The sequence below is a fragment of the Pseudophryne corroboree genome, chromosome 4 (genome assembly GCF_028390025.1).
Source record: "Pseudophryne corroboree isolate aPseCor3 chromosome 4, aPseCor3.hap2, whole genome shotgun sequence".
Lineage (NCBI taxonomy): Eukaryota > Metazoa > Chordata > Amphibia > Anura > Myobatrachidae > Pseudophryne > Pseudophryne corroboree.
Window position 1 is genome coordinate 632985057 of NC_086447.1, and position 19111 is coordinate 633004167.

The window sequence follows — 19111 nt, forward strand, 5'->3', positions numbered from 1 at the left end:
GTACCAGCACATTTCTTGCTGGACTTGGTAATGCAAAGAACACAGTAAACAGCTTCACTTTTTCATCAAAAATAAATAATTGACTATTAAAAAAATATCAGTCTTAAATAAGAACATCAGTAAGCACCACTGGCATAATGGATAAGTCACTGCCCTCCTAAGCCACGGGGTCCAAATCCCATATGGGGTGGAAGTCATTACAGCAAGTGTCTCATCACTAGAGTTGATATTTTATCCTTGCTTCAACTGTAAAACAGTCTTGCAGTGTTTAGCTTGTAAAAAATGACCATAGAAGCTAAAATATGACATTAATTATGATAACATTGTTTTTGTTGTTTTTTAAACCTTTTCTATCACCGTGGACAGCTTATTCAAGTGCCATCTGGCATGCATGTTCCTTTGTTGCTCATCATTCATCACCAAAAATGATTTTCTTTTTCAATTCTTATGACTGTACTGATTTTATTGAATAAAATCCACATCTAGCATAACCAACTAATGCTGCAAAGTGCTCCAGTGGCGCAATAGGTCAGCGCGCGGTACTTATAAGACAGTATCTGTTGAGCGATGCCAAAGTTGTGAGTTCAAGCCTCACCTGGAGCATCTTTGTATACTGTTTTTTTTTTCCTTTTCTTATGTCATTAGTCATTGATTATAAACTGCTACCTTAGTATTTAACATGATATTACAAAGGATGGAAGAAAGAAAGAAAAAACACAAACATGATTGTGCATTTAAGTTGTCAGCACACATCTGCTTTGGTTCAAATGCACTGCATATCTTCCTTCAGTCAGCCAACAAAACAGCAATGGAAAAGATTAACATACTGTTGGTAAAGCAGTTGCATCAAATTGATTTTCTGCAATATAGCATGATAATCCATACTGACAGCTCTGGATAGTACCAGCACATTTCTTGCTGGACTTGGTAATGCAAAGAACACAGTAAACAGCTTCACTTTTTACTCAAAAATAAATAATTGACTATTAAAAACCTAACAGTCTTAAATAAGAACATCAGTAAGCACCACTGGCATAATGGATAAGTCACTGCCCTCCTAAGCCAGGGGGTCCAAGTCCCATATGGGGTGGAAGTCATTACAGCAAGTGTCTCATCACTAGAGTTGATATTTTATCCTTGCTTCAACTGTAAAACAGTCTTGCAGTGTTTAGCTTGTAAAAAATGACCACAGAGCTAAAATATGACATTAATTATGATAACATTGTTGTTGTTGTTTTTTAAACCTTTTCTATCACCGTGGACAGCTTATTCAAGTGCCATCTGGCATGCATGTTCCTTTGTTGCTCATCATTCATCACCAAAAATGATTTTCTTTTTCAATTCTTATGACTGTACTGATTGTATTGAATAAAATCCACATCTAGCATAACCAATTAATGCTGCAAAGTGCTCCAGTGGCGCAATTGGTCAGCGCGCGGTACTTATTAGACAGTATCTGTTGAGCAATGCCGAGGTTGTGAGTTCAAGCCTCATTTGGAGCATCTTTGTATACAGTTTTTTTTTCCTTTTCTTATGTCATTAGTCATTGATTATAAACTGCTACCATAATATTTAAGATGATATTACAAAGGATGGAAGAAAGAAAGAAAAAACACAAACATGATTGTGCATTTAAGTTGTCAGCACACATCTGCTTTGGTTCAAATGCACTGCATATCTTCCTTCAGTCAGCCAACAAAACAGCAATGGAAAAGATTAACATACTGTTGGTAAAGCAGTTGCATCAAATTGATTTTCTGCAATATAGCATGATAATCCATACTGACAGCTCTGGATAGTACCAGCACATTTCTTGCTGGACTTGGTAATGCAAAGAACACAGTAAACAGCTTCACTTTTTCCTCAAAAATAAATAATTGACTATTAAAAACCTAACAGTCTTAAATTAGAACATCAGTAAGCACCACTGGCATAATGGATAAGTCACTGCCCTCCTAAGCCAGGGGGTCCAAGTCCCATATGTGGTGGAAGCAGTGGCGTAAGTTCGTCCCAGTTGCCCGGAGGCAAGATAAATATTGGTGCCCCCCTATTTCTGAAAAAAATATATATACTGTATTTATACATTTCATTGTGTTTTATTTTAAATCACACATTTCTTAGCAGTCATACCCAGGATAAAAACCCATGACCTGTTACAGTAACAGCAGATACTTTACTGATAGAGATATTTGCTCATGTAGAGGAAGCATGAGAATTCTAACTATATGAAGTTACGTGTAATTGTCAGAGAAGTATCTTCATATAGTTAGAACTCTCATATTTCCTATACAGGAGCAAACAGCTTCATCAGTAAGGTGTCTGCTTCCAGTGTAATAGGTTGTGGTTTCTAATCCTGGATGTGACACTTGTAAAATGTGTATATTCTGTATAATAAAGAGGGTGTGATTTGTAAGGTGCAGGGACCAGTGAGGAAGTCGGCCACTGAAAAGACAGCGACAGCTATCAATTAACTTAATTCAATGGTGTCACAGAGTGGGAGGAGAGGTGCCCCCTTCAGAGCAGGAGCCCGGTGGCAGATGACTCCATTGCCTCCCAGAGTTCTGCCTCTGGGTGGAAGTCATTACAGCAAGTGTCTCATCACTAGAGTTGATATTTTATCCTTGCTTCAACAGTAAAACAGTCTTGCAGTGTTTAGCTTGTAAAAAATGACCACAGAAGCTAAAATATGACATTAATTATGATAACATTGTTGTTGTTGTTTTTTTAAACCTTCTCTATCACCGTGGACAGCTTATTCAAGTGCCATCTGGCATGCATGTTCCTTTGTTGCTCATCATTCATCACCAAAAATGATTTTCTTTTTCAATTCTTATGACTGTACTGATTGTATTGAATAAAATCCACATCTAGCATAACCAATTAATGCTGCAAAGTGCTCCAGTGGCTCAATTAGTCAGCGCGCGGTACTTATAAGACAGTATCTGTTGAGCAATGCCGATGTTGTGAGTTCAAGCCTCACTTGGAGCATCTTTGTACACTATTTTTTTTCCTTTTCTTATGTCATTAGTCATTGATTATAAACTGCTACCTTAATATTTAATATGATATTACAAAGGATGGAAGAAAGAAAGAAAAAACACAAACATGATTGTGCATTTAAGTTGTCAGCACACATCTGCTTTGGTTCAAATGCACTGCATATCTTCCTTCAGTCAGCCAACAAAACAGCAATGGAAAAGATTAACATACTGTTGGTAAAGCAGTTGCATCAAATTGATTTTCTGCAATATAGCATGATAATCCATACTGACAGCTCTGGATAGTACCAGCACATTTCTTGCTGGACTTGGTAATGCAAAGAACACAGTAAACAGCTTCACTTTTTCCTCAAAAATAAATAATTGACTATTAAAAACCTAACAGTCTTAAATAAGAACATCAGTAAGCACCACTGGCATAATGGATAAGTCACTGCCCTCCTAAGCCACGGGGTCCAAGTCCCATATGGGGTGGAAGTCATTACAGCAAGTATCTCATCACTAGAGTTGATATTTTATCCTTGCTTCAACTGTAAAATAGTCTTGCAGTGTTCAGCATGTAAAAAATGACCACAGAAGCTAAAATATGACATTAATTATGATAACATTGTTGTTGATTTTTAAACCTTTTCTATCACCGTGGACAGCTTATTCAAGTGCCATCTGGCATGCATGTTCCTTTGTAGCTCCTCATTCATCACCAAAAATGATTTTCTTTTTCAATTCTTATGACTGTACTGATTGTATTGAATAAAATCCACATCTAGCATAACCAATGAATCCTGCAAAGTGCTCCAGTGGTGCAATTGGTCAGCGCGCGGTACTTATAAGACAGTATCTGTTGAGCAATGCCGAGGTTGTGAGTTCAAGCCTCACCTGGAGCATCTTTGTATACTGTTTTTTTTTCCTTTTCTTATGTCATTAGTTATTGATTATAAACTGCTACCTTAATATTTAATATGATATTACAAAGGATGGAAGAAAGAAAGAAAAAACACAAACATGATTGTGCATTTAAGTTGTCAGCACACATCTGCTTTGGTTCAAATGCACTGCATATCTTCCTTCTGTCAGCCAACAAAACAGCAATGGAAAAGATTAACATACTGTTGGTAAAGCAGTTGCATCAAATTGATTTTCTGCAATATAGCATGATAATCCATACTGACAGCTCTGGATAGTACCAGCACATTTCTTGCTGGACTTGGAAATGCAAAGAACACAGTAAACAGCTTCACTTTTTTTCAAAAATAAATAATTGACTACTAAAAACCTATCAGTCTCAAATAAGAACATCAGTAAGCACCACTGACATAATGGATAAGGCACTGTTCTCCTAAGCCAGTGGTTGTGAATTTAAGTCCCGTCTCAGTTGGAAGCCATTACAGCAAGTGTCTCATCACTAGAGTTGATATTTTATCCTTGCTTCAACTGTAAAACAGTCTTGCAGTGTTTAGCTTGTAAAAAATGACCACAGAAGCTAAAATATGACATTAATTATGATAACATTGTTGTTGTTGTTTTTTAAACCTTTTCTATAACCGTGGACAGCTTATTCAAGTGCCATCTGGCATGCATGTTCCTTTGTTGCTCATCATTTATCACCAAAAATGATTTTCTTTTTCATTTCTTATGACTGTACTGATTGTATTGAATAAAATCCACATCTAGCATAATCAATTATTACTGTAAAGTGCTCCAGTGGCGCAATTGGTCAGTGTGCGGTACTTATAAGACAATATCTGTTGAGCAATGCTGAGGTTGTGAGTTCAAGCCTCACCTGGAGCATCTTTGTATACTGTTTTTTTTTTCATTTTCTTATGTCATTAGTCATTGATTATAAACTGCTACCTTAATATTTAATATGATATTACAAAGGATGGAAGAAAGAAAGAAAAAACACAAACATGATTGTGCATTAAAGTTGTCAGCACACATCTGCTTTGGTTCAAATGCACTGCATATCTTCCTTCAGTCAACCAACAAAACAGCAATGAAAAAGATTAACATATTGTTGGTAAAGCAGTTGCATCAAATTGATTTTCTGCAATATAGCATGATAATCCATACTGACAGCTCTGGATAGTACCAGCACATTTCTTGCTGGACTTGGTAATGCAAAGAACACAGTAAACAGCTTCACTTTTTCCTCAAAAATAAATAATTGACTATTAAAACCCTAACAGTCTTAAATAAGAACATCAGTAAGCACCACTGGCATAATGGATAAGTCACTGCCCTCCTAAGCCAGGGGGTCCAAGTCCCATATGGGGTGGAAGTCATTACAGCAAGTGTCTCATCACTAGAGTTGATATTTTATCCTTGCTTCAACTTTAAAACAGTCTTGCAGTGTTTAGCTTGTAAAAAATGATCACATAAGCTAAAATATGACATTAATTATGATAACATTGTTGTTGTTGTTTTTTAAACCTTTTCTATCACCGTGGACAGCTTATTCAAGTGCCATCTGGCATGCATGTTTCTTTGTTGCTCATCATTCATCACCAAAAATGATTTTCTTTTTCAATTCTTATGACTGTACTGATTGTATTGAATAAAATCCACATATAGCATAACCAATCAATGCTGCATAGTGCTCCAGTGGCGCAATTGGTCAGCGCGCGGTACTTATAAGACAGTATCTGTTGAGCAATGCCAAAGTTGTGAACATCTTTGTATACTGATTTTTTTCCTTTTCTTATGTCATTAGTCATTGATTATAAACTGCTACCTTAATATTTAATATGATATTACAAAGGATGGAAAAAAGAAAGAAAAAACACAAACATGATTGTGCATTTAAGTTGTCAGCACACATCTGCTTTGTTTCAAATGCACTGCATATCTTCCTTCAGTCAGCCAACAAAACAGCAAAGGAAAAGATGAATATACTGTTGGTAAAGCAGTTGCATCAAATTGATTTTCTGCAATATAGCATGATAATCCATACTGACAGCTCTGGATAGTACCAGCACTTTTGTTGCTGGACTTGGTAATGCAAAGAACACAGTAAACAGCTTCACTTTTTCCTCAAAAATAAATAATTGACTATTAAAACCCTAACAGTCTTAAATAAGAACATCAGTAAGCACCACTAGCATAATGGGTAAGGCACTGTTCTCCTAAGCCTGTGGTTGTGGGTTTAAGTCCCGTCTGAGTTGGAAGTCATTACAGCAAGTGTCTCATCACTAGAGATGATATTTTATCCTTGCTTCAACTGTAAAACAGTCTTGCAGTGTTTAGCTTGTAAAAAATGACCACAGAAGCTAAAATATGACATTAATTATGATAACATTGTTGTTGTTGTTTTTTAAACCTTTTCAGTCACCGTGGACAGCTTATTCAAGTGCCATCTGGCATGCATGTTCCTTTGTTGCTAATCATTCATCACCAAAAATGATTTTATTTTTCAATTCTTATGACTGTACTGATTGTATTGAATGAAATCCACATCTAGCATAACCAATCAATGCTGTAAAGTGCTCCAGTGGCGCAATTGGTCAGCGCGCGGTTCTTATAAGACAGAATCTGTTGAGCAATGCCGAGGTTGTGAGTTCAAGCCTCACCTGGAGCATACTGTTTTTTTTTCCTTTTCTTATGTCATTAGTCATTGATTATAAACTGCTACCTTAATATTTAATATGATATTACAAAGGATGGAAAAAAGAAAGAAAAAACACAAACATGATTGTGCATTTAAGTTGTCAGCACACATCTGCTTTGGTTCAAATGCACTGCATATCTTCCTTCAGTCAGCCAACAAAACAGCAATGGAAAAGATTAACATACTGTTGGTAAAGCAGTTGCATCAAATTGATTTTCTGCAATATAGCATGATAATCCATACTGACAGCTCTGGATAGTACCAGCACATTTCTTGCTGGACTTGGTAATGCAAAGAACACAGTAAACAGCTTCACTTTTTCATCAAAAATAAATAATTGACTATTAAAAACCTAACAGTCTTAAATAAGAACATCAGTAAGCACCACTGGCATAATGGATAAGTCACTGCCCTCCTAAGCCAGGGGGTCCAAGTCCCATATGGGGTGGAAGTCATTACAGCAAGTGTCTCATCACTAGAGTTGATATTTTATCCTTGCTTCAACTGTAAAACAGTCTTGCAGTGTTTAGCTTGTAAAAAATGACCACAGAAGCTAAAATATGACATTAATTATGATAACATTGTTGTTGTTATTTTTTAAACCTTTTCTATGACCATGGACAGCTTATTCAAGTGCCATCTGGCATGCATGTTCCTTTGTTGCTCATCATTCATCACCAAAAATGATTTTATTTTTCAATTCTTATGACTGTACTGATTGTATTGAATAAAATCCACATCTAGCATAACCAATCAAAGCTGCAAAGTGCTCCAGTGGCGCAATTGATCAGCTCACGGTACTTATAAGACAGTATCTGTTGAGCAATGCCGAGGTTGTGAGTTCAAGCCTCACCTGGAGCATCTTTATATACTGTTTTTTTTCCTTTTCTTATGTCATTAGTCATTGATTATAAACTGCTACCTTAATATTTAATATGATATTACAAAGGATGGAAGAAAGAAAGAAAGAACACAAACATGATTGTGCATTTAAGTTGTCAGCACACATCTGCTTTGGTTCAAATGCACTGCATATCTTCCTTCAGTCAGCCAACAAAACAGCAATGGAAAAGATTAACATACTGTTGGTAAAGCAGTTGCATCAAATTGATTTTCTGCAATATAGCATGATAATCCATACTGACAGCTCTGGATAGTACCAGCACATTTCTTGCTGGACTTGGTAATGCAAAGAACACAGTAAAAAGCTTCACTTTTTCCTCAAGAATAAATAATTGACTATTAGAAACCTAACAGTCTTAAATAAGAACACCAGTAAGCACCACTGGCATAATGGGTAAGGCACTGTTCTCCTAAGCCAGTCGTTGTGGGTTTAAGTCCCGTCTGAGTTGGAAGTCATTACAGCAAGTGTCTCATCACTAGAGTTGATATTTTATCCTTGCTTCAACTATAAAACAGTCTTGCAGGGTTTAGCTTGTAAAAAATGGCCACAGAAGCTAAAATATGACATTAATTATGATAACATTGTTGTTGTTGTTGTTGTTTTTTAAACCTTTTATATCACCGTGGACAGCTTATTCAAGTGCCATCTGGCATGCATGTTCCTTTGTTGCTCATCATTCATCACCAAAAATGATTTTATTTTTCAATTCTTATGACTGTACTGATTGTATTGAATAAAATCCACATCTAGCATAACCAATCAAAGCTGCAAAGTGCTCCAGTGGCGCAATTGATCAGCTCACGGTACTTATAAGACAGTATCTGTTGAGCAATGCCGAGGTTGTGAGTTCAAGCCTCACCTGGAGCATCTTTATATACTGTTTTTTTTCCTTTTCTTATGTCATTAGTCATTGATTATAAACTGCTACCTTAATATTTAATATGATATTACAAAGGATGGAAGAAAGAAAGAAAGAACACAAACATGATTGTGCATTTAAGTTGTCAGCACACATCTGCTTTGGTTCAAATGCACTGCATATCTTCCTTCAGTCAGCCAACAAAACAGCAATGGAAAAGATTAACATACTGTTGGTAAAGCAGTTGCATCAAATTGATTTTCTGCAATATAGCATGATAATCCATACTGACAGCTCTGGATAGTACCAGCACATTTCTTGCTGGACTTGGTAATGCAAAGAACACAGTAAACAGCTTCACTTTTTTTCAAAAATAAATAATTGACTATTAAAAACCTATCAGTCTTAAATAAGGACATCAGTAAGCACCACTGGCATAATGGATAAGGCACTGTTCTCCTAAGCCAGTGGTTGTGGGTTTAAGTCCCGTCTGAGTTGGAAGTCATTACAGCAAGTGTCTCATTACTAGAGTTGATATTTTATCCTTGCTTCAACTGTAAAACAGTATTGCAGTGTTTAGCTTGTAAAAAATGACCACAGAAGCTAAAATATGACATTAATTATGATAACATTGTTGTTGTTGTTTTTTAAACCTTTTCTATCACCGTGGACAGCTTATTCAAGTGCCATATGGCATGCATGTTCCTTTGTTGCTCATCATTTATCACCAAAAATGATTTTCTTTTTCAATTCTTATGACTGTGCTGATTGTATTGAATAAAATCCACATCTAGCATAACCAATCAACGCTGCAAAGTGCTCCAGTGGCGCAATTGGTCAGCACGTGGTACTTATAAGACAGTATTTGTTGAGCAATGCCGAAGTTGTGAGTTCAAGCCCACCTGGAGCTTCTTTGTATGCTGTTTTTTTTCCTTTTCTTATGTCATTAGTCATTGATTATAAACTTCTACCTTAATATTTAATATGATATTACAAAGGATGGAAGAAAGAAAGAAAATACACAAACATGATTGTGCATTTAAGTTGTCAGCACACATCTGCTTTGGTTCAAATGCACTGCATATCTTCCTTCAGTCAGCCAACAAAACAGCAATGGAAAAGATTAACATACTGTTGGTAAAGCAGTTGCATCAAATTGATTTTCTGCAATATAGCATGATAATCCATACTGACAGCTCTGGATAGTACCAGCACATTTCTTGCTGGACTTGGTAATGCAAAGAACACAGTAAAAAGCTTCACTTTTTCCTCAAGAATAAATAATTGACTATTAGAAACCTAACAGTCTTAAATAAGAACATCAGTAAGCACCACTGGCATAATGGGTAAGGCACTGTTCTCCTAAGCCAGTCGTTGTGGGTTTAAGTCCCGTCTGAGTTGGAAGTCATTACAGCAAGTGTCTCATCACTAGAGTTGATATTTTATCCTTGCTTCAACTATAAAACAGTCTTGCAGGGTTTAGCTTGTAAAAAATGACCACAGAAGCTAAAATATGACATTAATTATGATAACATTGTTGTTGTTGTTGTTGTTGTTTTTTAAACCTTTTATATCACCGTGGACAGCTTATTCAAGTGCCATCTGGCATGCATGTTCCTTTGTTGCTCATCATTTATCACCAAAAATGATTTTCTTTTTCAATTCTTATGACTGTACTGATTGTATTGAATAAAATCCACATCTAGTATAACCAATTAATGCTGCAAAGTGCTCCAGTGGCACAATTGGTCAGCGCGCGGTACTTATAAGACAGTATCTGTTGAGCAATGCCGAGGTTGACATAAGAAATGGAAAAAAAAACAGTATACAAAGAAGCTCCAGGTGAGGCTTGAACTCATCAAGCCTCACCTGGAGCTTCTTTGTATACTGTTTTTTTTTTAACTTTTCTTATGTCATTAGTCATAGATTATAAACTGCTACCTTAATATTTAATATGATATTACAAAGGATGGAAGAAAGAAAGAAAAAACACAAACATGATTGTGCATTTAAGTTGTCAGCACACATCTGCTTTGGTTCAAATGCACTGCATATCTTCCTTCAGTCAGCCAACAAAACAGCAATGGAAAAGATTAACATACTGTTGGTAAAGCAGTTGCATCAAATTGATTTTCTGCAATATAGCATGATAATCCATACTGACAGCTCTGGATAGTACCAGCACATTTCTTGCTGGACTTGGTAATGCAAAGAACACATTAAACAGCTTCACTTTTTCTCAGAAATAAATAATTGACTATTAAAAACCTATCAGTCTTAAATAAGGACATCAGTAAGCACCACTGGCATAATGGATAAGGCACTGTTCTGCTAAGCCAGTGGTTGTGGGTTTAAGTCCCGTCTGAGTTGGAAGTCATTACAGCAAGTGTCTCATCACTAGAGTTGATATTTTATCCTTGCTTCAACTGTAAAACAGTCTTGCAGTGTTTAGCTTGTAAAAAATGACCACAGAAGCTAAAATATGACATTAATTATGATAACATTGTTGTTGTTGTTTTTTAAACCTTTTCTATCACCGTGGATAGCTTATTCAAGTGCCATCTGGCATGCATGTTCCTTTGTTGCTCATCATTCATCACCAAAAATGATTTTCTTTTTCAATTCTTATGACTGTACTGATTGTATTGAATAAAATCCACATCTAGCATAACCAATTAATGCTGCAAAGTGCTCCAGTGGCGCAATTGGTCAGTGCGCAGTAATTATAAGACAGTATCTGTTGAGCAATTCCGAGGTTGTGAGTTCAAGCCTTACCTGGATCATCTTTGTATACTGTTTTTTTTCCTTTTCTTATGTCATTAGTCATTTATTATAAACTGCTACCTTAATATTTAATATGATATCACAAAGGATGGAAGAAAGAAAGAAAGAAAGCACACAAACATAATAGTGCATTTAAGTTGTCAGCACACATCTGCTTTGGTTCAAATGCACTGCATATCTTCCTTCAGTCAGCCAACAAAACAGCAATGGAAAAGATTAACATACTGTTGGTAAAGCAGTTGCATCAAATTGATTTTCTGCAATATAGCATGATAATCCATACTGACAGCTCTGGACAGTACCAGCACATTTCTTGCTGGACTTGGCAATGCAAAGAACACAGTAAACAGCTTAACTTTTCTTCAAAAATAAATAATTGACTATTAAAAACCTATCAGTCTTAAATAAGGACATCAGTAAGCACCACTGGCATAATGGATAAGGCACTGTTCTCCTAAGCCAGTCGTTGTGGGTTTAAGTCCCGTCTGCGTTGGAAGTCATTACAGCAAGTGTCTCATCACTAGAGTTGATATTTTATCCTTGCTTCAACTGTAAAACAGTCTTGCAGTGTTTAGCTTGTAAAAAATGACCACAGAAGCTAAAATATTACATTAATTATGATAACATTGTTGTTGTTGTTGTTGTTTTTTAAACCTTTTCTATCACCGTGGACAGCTTATTCAAGTGCCATCTGGCATGCATGTTCCTTTGTTGCTCATCATTTATCACCAAAAATGATTTTCTTTTTCAATTCTTATGACTGTACTGATTATATTGAAAAAAATCCACATCTCGCATAATCAATTAATGCTACAAGGTGCTCCAGTGGCGCAATTGGTCAGCGTGTGGTACTTATAAGACAGTATCTGTTGAGCAATGCCGAGGTTGTGAGTTCAAGCCTCATCTGGAGCATCTTTGTATACTGTTTTTTTTCCTTTTCTTATGTCATTAGTCATTGATTATAAACTGCTACCTTAATATTTATTTTGATATTACAAAGGATGGAAGAAAGAAAGAAAAAACACAAACATGATTGTGCATTTAAGTTGTCAGCACACATCTGCTTTGGTTCAAATGCACTGCATATCTTCCTTCAGTCAGCAAACAAAACAGCAATGGAAAAAATTAACATACTGTTGATAAAGCAGTTGCATCAAATTGATTTTCTGCAATATAGCATGATAATCCATACTGACAGCTCTGGATAGTACCAGCACATTTCTTGCTGGACTTAATAATGCAAAGAACACAGTAAACAGCTTCACTTTTTCATCAAAAATAAATATTTGACTATTAAAAACCTAACAGTCTTAAATAAGAACATCAGTAAGCACCACTGGCATAATGGATAAGTCACTGCCCTCCTAAGCCAGGGGGTCCAAGTCCCATATGGGGTGGAAGTCATTACAGCAAGTGTCTCATCACTAGAGTTGATATTTTATCCTTGCTTCAACTGTAAAACAGTCTTGCAGTGTTTAGCATGTAAAAAATGACCACAGAAGCTAAAATATGACATTAATTATGATAACATTGTTGTTGTTGTTTTTTAAACCTTTTTTATCACCGTGGACAGCTTATTCAAGTGCCATCTGGCATGCATGTTCCTTTGTTGCCCATCATTCATCACCAAAAATGATTTTCTTTTTCAATTCTTATGACTGTACTGATTGTATTGAATAAAATCCACATCTAGCATAACCAATCAATGCTGCAAAGTGCTCCAGTGGCGCAATTGGACAGCGTGCGGTACTTATAAGACAGTATCTGTTGAGCAATGCCAAAGTTGTGAGTTTCAGCCTCACCTGGAGCATCTTTGTATACTGTTTTTTTTCCTTTTCTTATGTCATTAGTCATTGATTATAAACTGCTACCTTAATATTTAATATGATATTACAAAGGATGGAAGAAAGAAAGAAAAAACACAAACATGATTGTGCATTTAAGTTGTCAGCACACATCTGCTTTGTTTCAAATGCACTGCATATCTTCCTTCAGTCAGCCAACAAAACAGCAATGGAAAAGATGAACATACTGTTGGTAAAGCAGTTGCATCAAATTGATTTTCTGCAATATAGCATGATAATCCATACTGACAGCTCTGGATAATACCAGCACTTTTGTTGCTGGACTTGGTAATGCAAAGAACACAGTAAACAGCTTCACTTTTTCCCCAAAAATAAATAATTGACTATTAAAAACCTAACAGTCTTAAATAAGAACATCAGTAAGCACCACTGGCATAATAGGTAAGGCACTGTTCTCCTAAGCCTGTGGTTGTGGGTTTAAGTCCCGTCTGAGTTGGAAGTCATTACAGCAAGTGTCTCATCACTAGAGTTGATATTTTATCCTTGCTTCAACTGTAAAACAGTCTTGCAGTGTTTAGCTTGTAAAAAATGACCACAGAAGCTAAAATATGACATTAATTATGATAACATTGTTGTTGTTATTTTTTAAACCTTTTCTATCACTGTGGACAGCTTACTCAAGTGCCATCTGGCATGCATGTTCCTTTGTTGCTCATCATTCATCACCAAAAATGATTTTATTTTTCAATTCTTATGACTGTACTGATTGTATTGAATAAAATCCACATCTAGCATAACCAATTAATCTGCAAAGTGCTCCAGTGGCGCAATTGGTCAGCGCGTGGTTCTTATAAGACAGAATCTGTTGAGCAATGCCGAGGTTGTGAGTTCAAGCCTCACCTGGAGCATACTGTTTTTTTTTCCTTTTCTTATGTCATTAGTCATTGATTATAAACTGCTACCTTAATATTTAATATGATATTACAAAGGATGGAAGAAAGAAAGAAAAACACAAACATGATTGTGCATTTAAGTTGTCAGCACACATCTGCTTTGGTTCAAATGCACTGCATATCTTCCTTCAGTCAGCCAACAAAACAGCAATGGAAAAGATTAACATACTGTTGGTAAAGCAGTTGCATCAAATTGATTTTCTGCAATATAGCATGATAATCCATACTGACAGCTCTGGATAGTACCAGCACATTTCTTGCTGGACTTGGTAATGCAAAGAACACAGTAAACAGCTTCACTTTTTTTCAAAAATAAATAATTGACTATTAAAAACCTATCAGTTTTAAATAAGGACATCAGTAAGCACCACTGGCATAATGGATAAGGCACTGTTCTCCTAAGCCAGTGGTTGTGGGTTTAAGTCCCGTCTGAGTTGGAAGTCATTACAGCAAGTGTCTCATTACTAGAGTTGATATTTTATCCTTGCTTCAACTGTAAAACAGTATTGCAGTGTTTAGCTTGTAAAAAATGACCACAGAAGCTAAAATATGACATTAATTATGATAACATTGTTGTTGTTGTTTTTTAAACCTTTTCTATCACCGTGGACAGCTTATTCAAGTGCCATATGGCATGCATGTTCCTTTGTTGCTCATCATTTATCACCAAAAATGATTTTCTTTTTCAATTCTTATGACTGTACTGATTGTATTGAATAAAATCCACATCTAGCATAACCAATCAATGCTGCAAAGTGCTCCAGTGGTGCAATTGGTCAGCGCGTGGTACTTATAAGACAGTATTTGCTGAGCGATGCCGAAGTTGTGAGTTCAAGCCTCACCTGGAGTTTCTTTGTATGCTGTTTTTTTTCCTTTTCTTATGTCATTAGTCATTGATTATAAACTGCTACCTTAATATTTAATATGATATTGCAAAGGATGGAAGAAAGAAAGAAAAACACAAACATGATTGTGCATTTAAGTTGTCAGCACACATCTGCTTTGGTTCAAATGCACTGCATATCTTCCTTCAGTCAGCCAACAAAACAGCAATGGAAAAGATTAACATACTGTTGGTAAAGCAGTTGCATCAAATTGATTTTCTGCAATATAGCATGATAATCCATACTGACAGCTCTGGATAGTACCAGCACATTTCTTGCTGGACTTGGTAATGCAAAGAACACAGTAAACAGCTTCACTTTTTCCTCAAGAATAAATAATTGACTATTAGAAACCTAACAGTCTTAAATAAGAACATCAGTAAGCACCACTGGCATAATGGGTAAGACACTGTTCTCCTAAGCCAGTGGTTGTGGGTTTAAGTCCCGTCTGAGTTGGAAGTCATTACAGCAAGTGTCTCATCACTAGAGTTGATATTTTATCCTTGCTTCAACTGTAAAACAGTCTTGCAGTGTTTAGCTTGTAAAAAATGACCACAGAAGCTAAAATATTACATTAATTATGATAACATTGTTGTTGTTGTTGTTGTTTTTTAAACCTTTTCTATCACCGTGGACAGCTTATTCAAGTGCCATCTGGCATGCATGTTCCTTTGTTGCTCATCATTTATCACCAAAAATGATTTTCTTTTTCAATTCTTATGACTGTACTGATTGTATTGAAAAAAATCCACATCTAGCATAACCAATTAATGCTGCAAGGTGCTCCAGTGGCGCAATTGGTCAGTGCGCGGTACTTATAAGACAGTATCTGCTGAGCAATGCCAAGGTTGTGAGTTCAAGCCTCACCTGGAGCATCTTTGTATACTGTTTTTTTTCCTTTTCTTATGTCATTAGTCATTGATTATAAACTACTACCTTAATATTTATTTTGATATTACAAAGGATGGAAGAAAGAAAGAAAAAACACTAACATGATTGTGCATTTAAGTTGTCAGCACACATCTGCTTTGGTTCAAATGCACTGCATATCTTCCTTCAGTCAGCCAACAAAACAGCAATGGAAAAGATTAACATACTGTTGGTAAAGCAGTTGCATCAAATTGATTTTCTGCAATATAGCATGATAATCCATACTGACAGCTCTGGATAGTACCAGCACATTTCTTGCTGGACTTGGTAATGCAAAGAACACAGTAAACAGCTTCACTTTTTTTCAAAAATAAATAATTGACTATTAAAAACCTATCAGTCTTAAATAAGGACATCAGTAAGCACCACTGGCATAATGGATAAGGCACTGTTCTCCTAAGCCAGTGGTTGTGGGTTTAAGTCCCGTCTGAGTTGGAAGTCATTACAGCAAGTGTCTCATTACTAGACTTGATATTTTATCCTTGCTTCAACTGTAAAACAGTCTTGCAGTGTTTAGCTTGTAAAAAATGACCACAGAAGCTAAAATATGACATTAATTATGATAACATTGTTGTTGTTGTTTTTTAAACCTTTTCTATCACCGTGGACAGCTTATTCAAGTGCCATATGGCATGCATGTTCCTTTGTTGCTCATCATTTATCACCAAAAATGATTTTCTTTTTCAATTCTTATGACTGTACTGATTGTATTGAATAAAATCCACATCTAGCATAACCAATCAATGCTGCAAAGTGCTCCAGTGGCGCAATTGGTCAGCGCGTGGTACTTATCAGACAGTATTTGTTGAGCGATGCTGAAGTTGTGAGTTCAAGCCTCACCTGGAGCATCTTTGTATACTGTTTTTTTTCCTTTTCTTATGTCATTAGTCATTGATTATAAACTGCTACCTTAATATTTAATATGATATTAAAAAGGATGGAAGAAAGAAAGAAAAAACACAAACATGATTGTGTATTTAAGTTGTCAGCACACATCTGCTTTGTTTCAAATGCACTGCATATCTTCCTTCAGTCAGCCAACAAAACAGCAAAGGAAAAGATGAACATACTGTTGGTAAAGCAGTTGCATCAAATTGATTTTCTGCAATATAGCATGATAATCCATACTGACAGCTCTGGATAGTACCAGCACTTTTGTTGCTGGACTTGGTAATGCAAAGAACACAGTAAACAGCTTCACTTTTTCCTCAAAAATAAATAATTGACTATTAAAAACCTAACAGTCTTAAATAAGAACATCAGTAAGCACCACTAGCATAATGGGTAAGGCACTGTTCTCCTAAGCCTGTGGTTGTGGGTTTAAGTCCCGTCTGAGTTGGAAGTCATTACAGCAAGTGTCTCATCACTAGAGTTGATATTTTATCCTTGCTTCAACTGTAAAACAGTCTTGCAGTGTTTAGCTTGTAAAAAATGACCACAGAAGCTAAAATATGACATTAATTATGATAACATTGTTGTTGTTGTTGTTGTTTTTTAAACCTTTTCAGTCACCGTGGACAGCTTATTCAAGTGCCATCTGGCATGCATGTTCCTTTGTTGCTAATCATTCATCACCAAAAATGATTTTCTTTTTCAATTCTTATGACTGTACTGATTGTATTGAATAAAATCCACATCTAGCATAACCAATCAATGCTGCAAAGTGCTCCAGTGGTGCAATTGATCAGCGCACGGTACTTATAAGACAGTATCTGTTGAGCAATGCTGAGGTTGTGAGTTCAAGCCTCACCTGTATTATCTTTATATACTGTTTTTTTTTCCTTTTCTTATGTCATTAGTCATTGATTATAAACTGCTACCTTAATATTTATTTTGATATTACAAAGGATGGAAGAAAGAAAGAAAAAAAACAAACATGATTGTGCATTTAAGTTGTCAGCACACATCTGCTTTGGTTCAAATGCACTGCATATCTTCCTTCAGTCAGCCAACAAAACAGCAATGGAAAAGATTAACATACTGTTGGTAAAGCAGTTGCATCAAATTGATTTTCTGCAATATAGCATGATAATCCATACTGACAGCTCTGGATAGTACCAGCACATTTCTTGCTGGACTTGGTAATGCAAAGAACACAGTAAACAGCTTCACTTTTTCCTCAAGAATAAATAATTGACTATTAGAAACCTAACAGTCTTAAATAAGAACATCAGTAAGCACCACTGGCATAATGGGTAAGGCACTGTTCTCCTAAGCCAGTGGTTGTGGGTTTAAGTCCCGTCTGCGTTGGAAGTCATTACAGCAAGTGTCTCATCACTAGAGTTGATATTTTATCCTTGCTTCAACTGTAAAACAGTCTTGCAGTGTTTAGCTTGTAAAAAATGACCACAGATGCGAAAATATTACATTAATTATGATAACATTGTTGTTGTTGTTGTTGTTGTTTTTTAAACCTTTTCTATCACCGTGGACAGCTTATTCAAGTGCCATCTGGCACGCATGTTCCTTTGTTGCTCATCTTTTATCACCAAAAATGATTTTCTTTTTCAATTCTTATGACTCTACTGATTGTATTGAAAAAAATCCACATCCAGCATAACCAATTAATGCTCTAAGGTGCTCCAGTGGCGCAATTGGTCAGCGTGCGGTACTTATAAGACAGTATCTGTTGAGCAATGCCGAGGTTGTGAGTTCAAGCCTCACCTGGAGCATCTTTGTATACTGTTTTTTTTCCTTTTCTTATGTCATTAGTCATTGATTATAAACTGCTACCTTAATATTTATTTTGATATTACAAAGGATGGAAGAAAGAAAGAAAAAACACAAACATGATTGTGCATTTAAGTTGTCAGCACACATCTGCTTTGGTTCAAATGCACTGCATATCTTCCTTCAGGCAGCCAACAAAACAGCAATGAAAAAGATTAACATACTGTTGGTAAAGCAGTTGCATCAAATTGATTTTCTGCAATATAGCATGATAATCCATACTGAAAGCTTTGGATAGTACCAGCACATTTCTTGTTGGACTTGGTAATGCAAAGAACACAGTAAACAGCTTCACTTTTTCCTCAAAAATAAATAATTGACTATTAAAAACCTAACAGTCTTAAATAAGAACATCAGTAAGCACCACTGGCATAATGGATAAGTCACTGCCCTCCTAAGCCAGGGGGTCCAAGTCCCATATGGGGTGGAAGTCATTACAGCAAGTGTCTCATCACTAGAGTTGATATTTTATCCTTGCTTCAACTGTAAAACAGTCTTGCAGTGTTTAGCTTATAAAAAATGACCACAGAAGCTAAAATATGACATTAATTATGATAACATTGTTGTTGTTGTTTAAACCTTTTCTATCACCGTGGACAGCTTATTCAAGTGCCATCTGGCATGCATGTTCCTTTGTTGCTCATCATTCATCACCAAAA

At 36.0% G+C, this 19111-nt stretch overlaps 5 non-coding genes across 5 annotated transcripts; all 5 read left to right on the forward strand.

Annotated features, from left to right (window-relative positions):
- The first annotated feature begins 3790 nt into the window (after positions 1–3790).
- Positions 3791–3883, forward strand: TRNAI-UAU (transfer RNA isoleucine (anticodon UAU)). The gene is given in 2 exon segments: positions 3791–3828; positions 3848–3883. It is a non-coding gene; the product is annotated as a tRNA-Ile (tRNA).
- A 2597-nt stretch (positions 3884–6480) lies between these two features.
- Positions 6481–6573, forward strand: TRNAI-UAU (transfer RNA isoleucine (anticodon UAU)). Its single transcript is given in 2 exon segments — positions 6481–6518; positions 6538–6573. It is a non-coding gene; the product is annotated as a tRNA-Ile (tRNA).
- A 5396-nt stretch (positions 6574–11969) lies between these two features.
- Positions 11970–12062, forward strand: TRNAI-UAU (transfer RNA isoleucine (anticodon UAU)). Its single transcript is given in 2 exon segments — positions 11970–12007; positions 12027–12062. It is a non-coding gene; the product is annotated as a tRNA-Ile (tRNA).
- Positions 12063–13770: 1708 nt separating this feature from the next.
- Positions 13771–13863, forward strand: TRNAI-UAU (transfer RNA isoleucine (anticodon UAU)). Its single transcript is given in 2 exon segments — positions 13771–13808; positions 13828–13863. It is a non-coding gene; the product is annotated as a tRNA-Ile (tRNA).
- A 4438-nt stretch (positions 13864–18301) lies between these two features.
- Positions 18302–18394, forward strand: TRNAI-UAU (transfer RNA isoleucine (anticodon UAU)). Its single transcript is given in 2 exon segments — positions 18302–18339; positions 18359–18394. It is a non-coding gene; the product is annotated as a tRNA-Ile (tRNA).
- Positions 18395–19111: the final 717 nt, after the last annotated feature.